The sequence below is a fragment of the Austrofundulus limnaeus genome, unplaced genomic scaffold, assembly GCF_001266775.1.
Source record: "Austrofundulus limnaeus strain Quisiro unplaced genomic scaffold, Austrofundulus_limnaeus-1.0 Scaffold167, whole genome shotgun sequence".
NCBI classification, from domain to species: domain Eukaryota; kingdom Metazoa; phylum Chordata; class Actinopteri; order Cyprinodontiformes; family Rivulidae; genus Austrofundulus; species Austrofundulus limnaeus.
Window position 1 is genome coordinate 775592 of NW_013952569.1, and position 9062 is coordinate 784653.

Here is a 9062-nt window from a genome sequence, read left to right on the forward strand (position 1 = left end):
TATCTATCTATCTATCTATCTATCTATCTATCTATCTATGATGGGTGTCATAAGTTCAACCAAACACTCGTGCTGTTCATTAAATTTAATTATTTTTGTTTCCACAGTTTCAGAATATCTAATATCAGCAGTTCTTTTTAAAGTATTTAAAATAAATACTAAGTAACAGTAAAAGTACCTGAACAGAAAATGACTGGTAAAAATGTATCTCACTGATAAGAAAAGTAACTAATAGTCATAAAACTGTTCACAATAACTGGGAAAGTCAAAGTACTTTTGTATGCGCTCTCAAAAAATGAAGTGTTAGATTTACTGGACCAAATTGAATAAATAAAACAATCTGTGTAAAAATTTGTATAAAACACATTCTTTAAAAGAAAATGTGTAAATTGCTCAATTTACTCAAATCGGTTGAAATAATTGCTTCAATTAATTAAAGTCAACACTATTTTTTTAGAACGCATAAAAGACATGTTTAGTTTCAGTTATATTTAAATTTGTAACGTGTAACCAGCTGTTAAATTTAAAAGTAAGGACGTATAAGTATTTTCAGGTTTTGAATGGAGCAAAAATAAAAGTAAATGTTACGATTAAAAAAAAAAGCTCCATCAAAAAATTACTGTAATGAAGTAAATGTACTCAGTTACTAAACATCTCTGTTAAAATGTCTGAGAAATCCATCTCAAACTTTCCGCAGTTTCTATTTTTTAGGAACAAATTAAAAGTCAGACTGCTTTAATGAAAAACAAAGGCAAAGAGAAAACAAAGAGATAAAAGTTGTTGAAGAAATGCAAACCGTCTGCCATGTTTCACGCCAAAAGCTGAAAACAAATCTTTTCTGTGATCTGATATAACAGAGGATGGGTTCAAGGATCAGTTGAACCAAAGGTTAGCTCCATGTGTTTGGTTGGGCTGGAAACGTTTTTCTGTTTGCTGATGATGGTTTGTTGTAGACGAACTGAAAAGTTCAACAGTTGTGGATGTACTATCAACAACAACAACAAAAAAGGCCCCACCGGTTCACGTGTATTTTTCAAGAAGAGTTTGAATGAACCAGGAAATCTTCTCGGAAATCAAATTAACGTGGAAACTTGAAACCGCGCTCAGACTGGAATTTAACTCATCATCCCGTCAAGTGGGTGCATTGTTCCTGCTGACAACGCCAACAGAGAGCGGTGACGAGATGTTACACAACGATTCAGTCGTCATTAAAATGCATCCTCAAACGCAGGATCTCTGTGACTTTAAACGAAAAGAAAAGGAAGGTGGACAGACTAGAGGAAGGGGGTCTACACCGGAGCTGACAGGAAGGAGAACCACAGAGGAGGTTCATGAAAGTGTTGAAGGTGGCTCTGTAGGCAGAAGAGGATGAAAACGGAGCAGCTGAAAGAAAAGCAAAAACAGACAAAGACGTCCAATAAAAAACTAAAAACTAGACGGATCGTACTGTGCTGAGTACAAAAGCCTAGTGCAGAAGGAATGTCAACTATGTGGCATGAAGATGGTGAAAACGATCAGTTGTGAACTCGTCGGTGCAGTGGGAACGCCTGAGGCAGAACAGAATGAAGAACAGCCAGTTTGGTCACTCATTAAAACACATTAAAGCTTTGATTGAAGTGAGAGGGCCTTTAATAAAAATAACAAACAGTTTTACTCTCATGAAGCTGTCGTCGACAGAAACTACGTCAGACGTGGAGAAGGAAAAGATGCTTTGTTTTCTGCAGGTAACCCAGAAACAATGTTTACAACAAACAATAAAATATTCTACTTAAAGTTTGGATGTATCAAAGCACGCCACCGGATTGACTTGAGACTTTTCTTTTTGATAAATCCTATAGTCCAGGTTGGTTTCCTGAGTTATTCTTGAGTTCTGCTGTTAGAACTAAAGGGTAACTTACTGGTCAGTGTATCTTTTGGTCATTGGATTTTTATTTTAGAAACGGGTATTAAAAAAACAAATGAGTGGATATTTGATTTTTGTTTTAAAATACTGAAATTAAAATTAAAATACGAAGTGTGTCTCATTCTTAGTGTCAAAAAGGGACAAACAAAATTTTAACAATGATTTGAGTTTCCTTTTCTGTTTCAGATAGTAAAAAAGAAAATTACTTTTAAGACATAAAGGAAAAAGGCTTGTTTTTTTTTTTGTATTCTACAACTATCTATCCCCCACCAGAAGGGGAGCTTGCCTGGCAGCTCTGCATAATTAAACATTAATTTATGTAAATAAAAGGCTGAAACACAGATGTGTATGTCCATAAATGAGTTGTATGATGACTCTTGCTCTGTGACCAAAGGCTGCAGAGGTAATTCATGTGTCTTGATGCATCTCAGTAATCCAGGTAAAAAATCAAAAAGAAAATATTTGTATAGGTCCTCTGGACGGGTTCTTCTCTAATGAAACGTTTCGTCTCTCCTCCAAGAGACTTCTTCAGTCTGAGAGTTTCAGGCAAAATGCAGGCTTTTAAGCCCTGCCTCCATGTGACTGATACTCACATCACATGGCTATCTTTGACACCTAATTAACACCTATTGTTAACAGGGGGTGGAGTGATACTGGCAATGGCCGCGCTGTAGGAGGGGGACAACTGAAAACGGAGGCCTCCACCTCTGTTTAATGATGGACGGTCTTTCTTTTTCTTTGGGCTTACGATATACGCCAGTTTCAAACCGTCCTCCATCYGAAACCGAGACATCGCAATCCAGGAATGGAATCCATGTGACTTTTGGCCAAATAAGTCTCTTTTACTGAATACATGTCGGCAACTTCCATTTCTCTCAATAAAAAGCTAAATAAGATAATTTTTATTTCATTAGTGTTGTACAGTTGTTGTTCTGTGAGTAGAAAGTTTGTTTTTGTCCTGAGTTTTCCCCATCCTGAAATTCAAAATCTATAGTCTATTTTTCTCAGTTTGCATCCTTTGAGTGTTCCTTTCAGTGAGGGGTGGGCGGTACTACGACTTTGATATTGATCTGATACCAAATAAATACTTGGTGAATATATTTGCTACCGAAGTCAACATCAATGCTTTTTACTTGTAATGGGATGTTTATTGAACTTGGCTTCATCAGAACGAGATCTGCAGCTCTCGCTGGAACGGTTCGTGGCCGGGATGAGGCTCAGTGCCCCCAAATCCAAGGCCACAGTCTTGAGCCGGAAAAGGGCAGAGTGCCTTCTCCGGGTCAGGGGGGTCGCCCTGTCTCAAGAGGAGGAGTTTAAGTATCTGGGGATCTTGTTCACGAATGGGGGAAGAACGGAGCGGGAGATCGACAGGCGGATTGGCGCAGCGTCTGCTGTAAAGCGGGCGCTGTACCGGTCCGTCGTGGTGAAGAGAGAGCTGAGTCAGAAAGCGAAGCTCTCGATTTACCGGTCGATCTATGTTCCTACCCTCATCTATGGTCATGAGCTTTGGGTCATGACCGAAAGAACGAGGTCTCGGATACAAGCGGCCGAAATGGGTTTCCTCCACAGGGTGGCTGGGCTCTCCCTTAAAGATAGGGTGAGAAGCTCGGTCATCCGGGAGGGACTCAGAGTAGAGCCGCTGCTCCTCCACGTCGAGAGGAGCCAGTTGAGGTGGCTCGGGCATCTGGTAAGGATGCCTCCTGGACACCTCCCTGGTGAGGTATTCCGGGCATGTCCCACCGGGAGGAGACCCCGAGGAAGACCCAGGACACGCTGGCGGGACTATGTCTCTCGGCTGGCCTGGGAACGCCTTGGAGTTCCCCCGGAGGAGCTGGAAGAAGTGGCTGGGGAAAGGGAGGTCTGGGCCTCCCTTCTGAAGCTGCTGCCCCCGCGACCCGACCCCGGATAGGTGGAAGAAAATGGATGGATGGATGGATGGATGGATGGATGGATGGATGAATGGGATGCTCATTGAGTAACTTTGATATTGCAGGCACCCCTCCTGGTGGTGAAACAGATTATTGTAGAGAGACAGTAAATTGGCACGACCTGTCATGGATTATGAACAAACGAGCCTTTTTTCGTTTCTGTCTTAAAGTAATTTTCTTTTTTGCTATCTGAAACAGAAAATGAAACTCAAATCATTAAAAAATTTTTGCTCATCCCCTTTTGACACTAAGAATGAGAAACACTTTGTGTTTGAATTTTAATTTCAGTATTTTGAAACAAAAATCAAATATCCACTCAATTCTTGTGTTTTTAATACCCATTTCTAAAATGAAAAACCAATGACCAAAAGATACACTGACCCTTACTCTTACTCACTCTGCTCTCCATGTTTGTATTTTTTTAGTCAGTTGAGGCAGATAGCCAACTATCCTGGGCCAGGTTCTAGTTATCGTTCTGTAATCTGTGAATTCTGTACCGTCTCTGAAATGAACCTTTGATTTGGAATGATGATAAATGAACTGAATGAAATGGAAACACAGCCAGGATTTCACTGCAGTCGCCCCCTGCTGGCAGTTAATGCAATTGTTTTTTTCTTGGTTGCTTTATTTCTCCATTGGCGTAATTTGCAAAGGGGGGTTTGGGGGGGCAATTATGTACGTATTTGCATAACTGCTGAAAATGGCATGCAGGGTTTATTTGCGCTTGTCACATTTTCATTGTATTTGTTGAACTGTGTTGTAATTTTTCCTGGCCAAACTGTAGTGCACCAGGTAAATATAAACTCTTGGAAAACTGAGAAATTTAAGTTTGTCGTATAACCCCAAAAATGTCAAATAATTTGTTACTTTTGAAAAAAACAGAGGGGGAAAATAAGGCTTTTCTTTATTGTTGTTGTTAGTTGTTAACGTGGAATAGAAAAGGTGCAGAGTAAATACAGTGAAAGCAGGAAATCACATTAAAAGCATTAAAATGTTTTTTTTTAACCCCAATGTATTCTGAATCCTTTTACAAAATGATTCAATAAATAAGACAGAAAAGCATATAGTTTGTTATTCCAAACAGATAATGTTGAGGTGATGATGGTTTTTATTGTTTAATTCATTTATTGTTGGTTTATAGTGTGTTCTTTGGTGTCGTGTGTTTCGTAGGAGTTTTAAGCCAATTGATTTACGTTTTGGGGGTTTTAAGTGGACGTTTCTTGTTTTTGACATTTTTGCTGGCTTTTAATTTAATTTTATTTAATTATACTTTATTTTTAAATGTGTTTTATTGATTGTGTTGTTTTGATGTTTTATTTTGTGTGTTGGACCTCAGGAAAACTAATGGCGACCCTAAATGAAGAATAAAGAAAAGAATGGTAGACCTAAAGTTATACCTTTGTATTTCTCGAATCATCCTCGACATTAAAAAAGGTGCGTTTGTCAAACCAACGCTTCAAAAACCAAAACACCATCAATCACCTCTAAACACAGACAAGAACAAAAGAAGCAGAAAAATGTAAAAGACATCAGTTTTTATTTCAACGAACCAGAGCAGCATCAAGAATACACAGGTCACCGTTTCAAGATTGTAATATGAAATAAATAAATAAAAATATCTTTTCAGTTTGTAAACTTCATGTGATAATAAACTCACCGTTGTTATTTTATTTGCCGGCCGTGAAGTAAAAAAATTCCAGCCAATCAGAAGAGCCGAACATTAAAACTGACTCGTGTAAAAAAAAAAATACTTCTACGGTTTAAACTTGATAAGTTTTTTAAAAAAGGGTTTTTATTGGTTTAATGTTGAGTTTGTTGTTTTAAAACAACTTTTAGTAAAAAAAACAACGAGCAAAAATCCAACTGGTGTTTGACGTTTAGTTTCAGGTTTTTCTGCTCGTTCCAATAAAACAAACCAACACAAAGTCACTCTGTGGGGTTTTACTGGTTTAGTGCTTCAGAGGAAACTCGACGTAACAAAACGACCTCCTTCATCAAAAACAAAAAATTATATTAAATTTTAAAAAACATCAGTGGAGTCGACTGAGAAAAGCAGAACCCTGATAATTAAACACTCATCGGGACAAAATTTAATTAGTTTGAAATGTTTTTACTTCTTTGTAAAAAGGAATGTTTTAACTGCTGGTTTTCCAGACCGATAATCTGGATTATAATCTGAGCCAAATAAAAGATTAAACTATTTGTAGTTTCAGTAAAAACATTTCAAACTTCCATTATTTTCACCAAGATAACAATAATAACAACAATAATAATGGTAATAAATCCCTGTTAAAGTCTAACTTTCCCTTCTTCGATAAAAAACATGAACCTTCATGTGTTCTCACGGAAACAAAACTGGATTAGGATTACAGCTCAGAGTGGAGAGAGGCTGTGAGAAACATTCAGGAGGTCATTATTTCACTTTAATCAGTTTAAAAGTCAAACTAAATCATTTAAGGCAGCTTTTATTCTCTTCATCCACACTGTAAACAGATGAACAAACAAATAATCTGACAGAAGAAAAACAAAACAATAAAAACACCTGGGATTGAAGATTTATGAGATCAAATGATCAGATGGCTTAAACAATAATCTTGTTGGAGAGAAAAAAATAACTCAATACAAAAGGAGCCATTTGGGTTTAAAACGAGAAAAAGAAAAGTTTGATTTCAGCCAATTAAAAACTGAGTTTTAAGAGAAAATCGTTTTAGTTTCACTTCTTTCTGCATCTTTTAGCTTTAATTAAACAAACACCAAAAAATAATCTGAAACTAAAACTTTCAGCTTTTCCTGCAACTTGTAAACTTATAGATCACATTTATTTTGCATTTTACAAAAACTCTTTTGTTCAATGAGTTACAACAACATCTAATTTCCCATTTGGGAATAAAGTGTTTTTTCAGTTTGAATTTTAAATCATTTTACAAACAAATGCATCAGGAATATATTTAACTTAAAATATAGAATATTGTTCGCAGTACCGCACAACCCAGTTGTGTACTGCAGCAGACTAAACGGGTCATCTTGGTCATAATTTAATAAAAATTAATTTAAAAAATGGTTACGTTGAAAAATAAGTGTTTAATTGTAGGTGAAACACTGCAGCCTGTATTATCTGCTGCTATTTACATTTACAAATGATTTTAATCTATTTTTATATTAAATCAAGTAAAAAATAATATTAATAAAAAAAATTGATGGGCTGGATGGAAGTCACCCATGGGCCAGATGTGGCCCGCGGGCCACCAGTTGAATGGCCCTGTTTTACAGTGTAAATGCAGGAAAAATCTCCATGTTTCTCATAACTTCTTTCCACACTTTCTTTTTTTATTCAGTTCAGCTTTTAATGATTAAATAAGTATACTGAAATAAATTCAGATTATGATAAAAGTGATTTGAAAAAAGCAGAATCTTAGGTTAAAGTCGTCGTCGTAGAAACCAACAGTTAAAGACACGTTTGTTTGTTTACAAATAATCCAACATTATTCAATAAAGCACTTGTGTTCAGCCCAGGTTGGTCACAACGTTCAAAAAAACTTTTTCTTTTTCTGTTTTTACAAAAATAATCAGAATAAAAAAAACACTGGGGATGAAGTTGCCTCGTTTTCTAAAAATAAAAACAGTTTTAACTTTAATATCTTGTATTTAATTCACTGTTTTTACATCCATACCTGCTTTATTTAACTGATGTAACTTAAAAATAAGTAAAATGATTTAATATTTAGTGGTTAAGACTCCAACAACAATAAATGTGCATAAAACTAAATCCATAACGTTTTATTTATGGTGGTAATATTCCAGTAAAATGACTTTTGAGCAACAAAAACAAAACATAAAACAGTAAACGTCCACAGACTGATGTAAACTCAGGAAATATTGTAACAAATCCAAGAAAATATAAAAAGAGGCAACTTCAGCCCCTCACACACAAACACACACTTCATAGAGTTCAAACCGTCCGATAATTACAAACAATAAATAAATAAAAACATCCCTTCACTGAGGAATAACACAATCATCAACAAGTGTGCAAAAGTCAAAAAGCATTCATTTGATTTAAAAAGCTTCAAATAAAAAATGAAGTAAACAAAGATATGAATCTTTTCTCTGTTATTGCACCAGTTTAATCTGCATTTTAACTAAAAACAGGTGGAAAAATACATTTTATATTGTGGTTTAACACCTCCTGAAGTTTATTTGTTTTGTTTTTTAATCAAGACAAAATGTTTGTGAACAGATTGCAAAGAAATATTTTGTGTTTTAGAGGATAAAGTTCAGCTCAGGTGATTGGTTTGGGTCAAAAAACGTTTAAATTCATTAAGTTTTTTTTTCTGTCGATGTTTTGAATTTTTTAAATTTATTTTGCACCTAAACTTGTGTTTAATCACTCAGGCTGAAACTGAAATTTCATTTTCTCTTTTTTAAAAATAATACCTTTCGGAAAATCTTTGTATTTTCACATAGTTAGCTTTAAAATTAGAGTAAAATATGAACTGCATGATGTCACTGATTGTGATTTAGTAATTAAATATTAACAAACAGGTCATTCTGAACATGAGGGCTGCGTTTCACAAAATAAAACACTAAGATTTTATTTATTGTTTTGGTTATCTTAACTTCCTTTCATGATAAAAGGTAAACAGCAGAGGGCGCTACAGAGCAATTAAACCATTAAAATGATTAGATTTTGTAAGGTGCTTTAAAATCAACAAAAACATGACATGTTGATAGAAAATACACACCGTCATCTTTATTATGACCAAGTTTAAACATTTATTTATATTTAAAGAAAAATAATAAAAATTTTATTTTGTAAAAGTTAAAACTGGGGTTTTTGCTTTATGAATTAATATTATTATGAAGCAGATCAACATAAAAGCTTTAAATTAAAATCTATGATTAGTTTTTACAAATAATCTGGATTATTCTTATTTAATCCTCAGAATCTTGAAGGTTCTGCAGACACGGTTTCTGACCCAAACACCTGCAGGAAAATCTGGTTTGAAACCATTTTTAGAGCAAAACTGCAGCGTTGACAGAACCGCTCCATAAATAATAAATAAAGGAGGAGAAGCTGTAACAGGTTACACCTCAGGTCTTCTGTCTCGACACAGGAAGGTTCAGGAAAAAAAGGTCCTTCCTCTTCAGCTGTCAGGTCAAAGGTCAGTTTATAGGCAGCTAACACACACACACACACACACACACACACACACACACACACACACACACAC

The 9062-nt window shown here is 35.5% G+C and overlaps 1 protein-coding gene across 1 annotated transcript in view; it reads right to left on the reverse strand.

Annotated features, from left to right (window-relative positions):
* Positions 1–7122: 7122 nt before the first annotated feature.
* Positions 7123–9062, reverse strand: part of zgc:77880 (zf-DHHC domain-containing protein) — a gene marked incomplete in the record, with an annotated part of 9849 nt that continues 7909 nt past the window's right edge. Inside the window, 1 exon segment of the mRNA XM_014017421.1 lies at positions 7123–9062.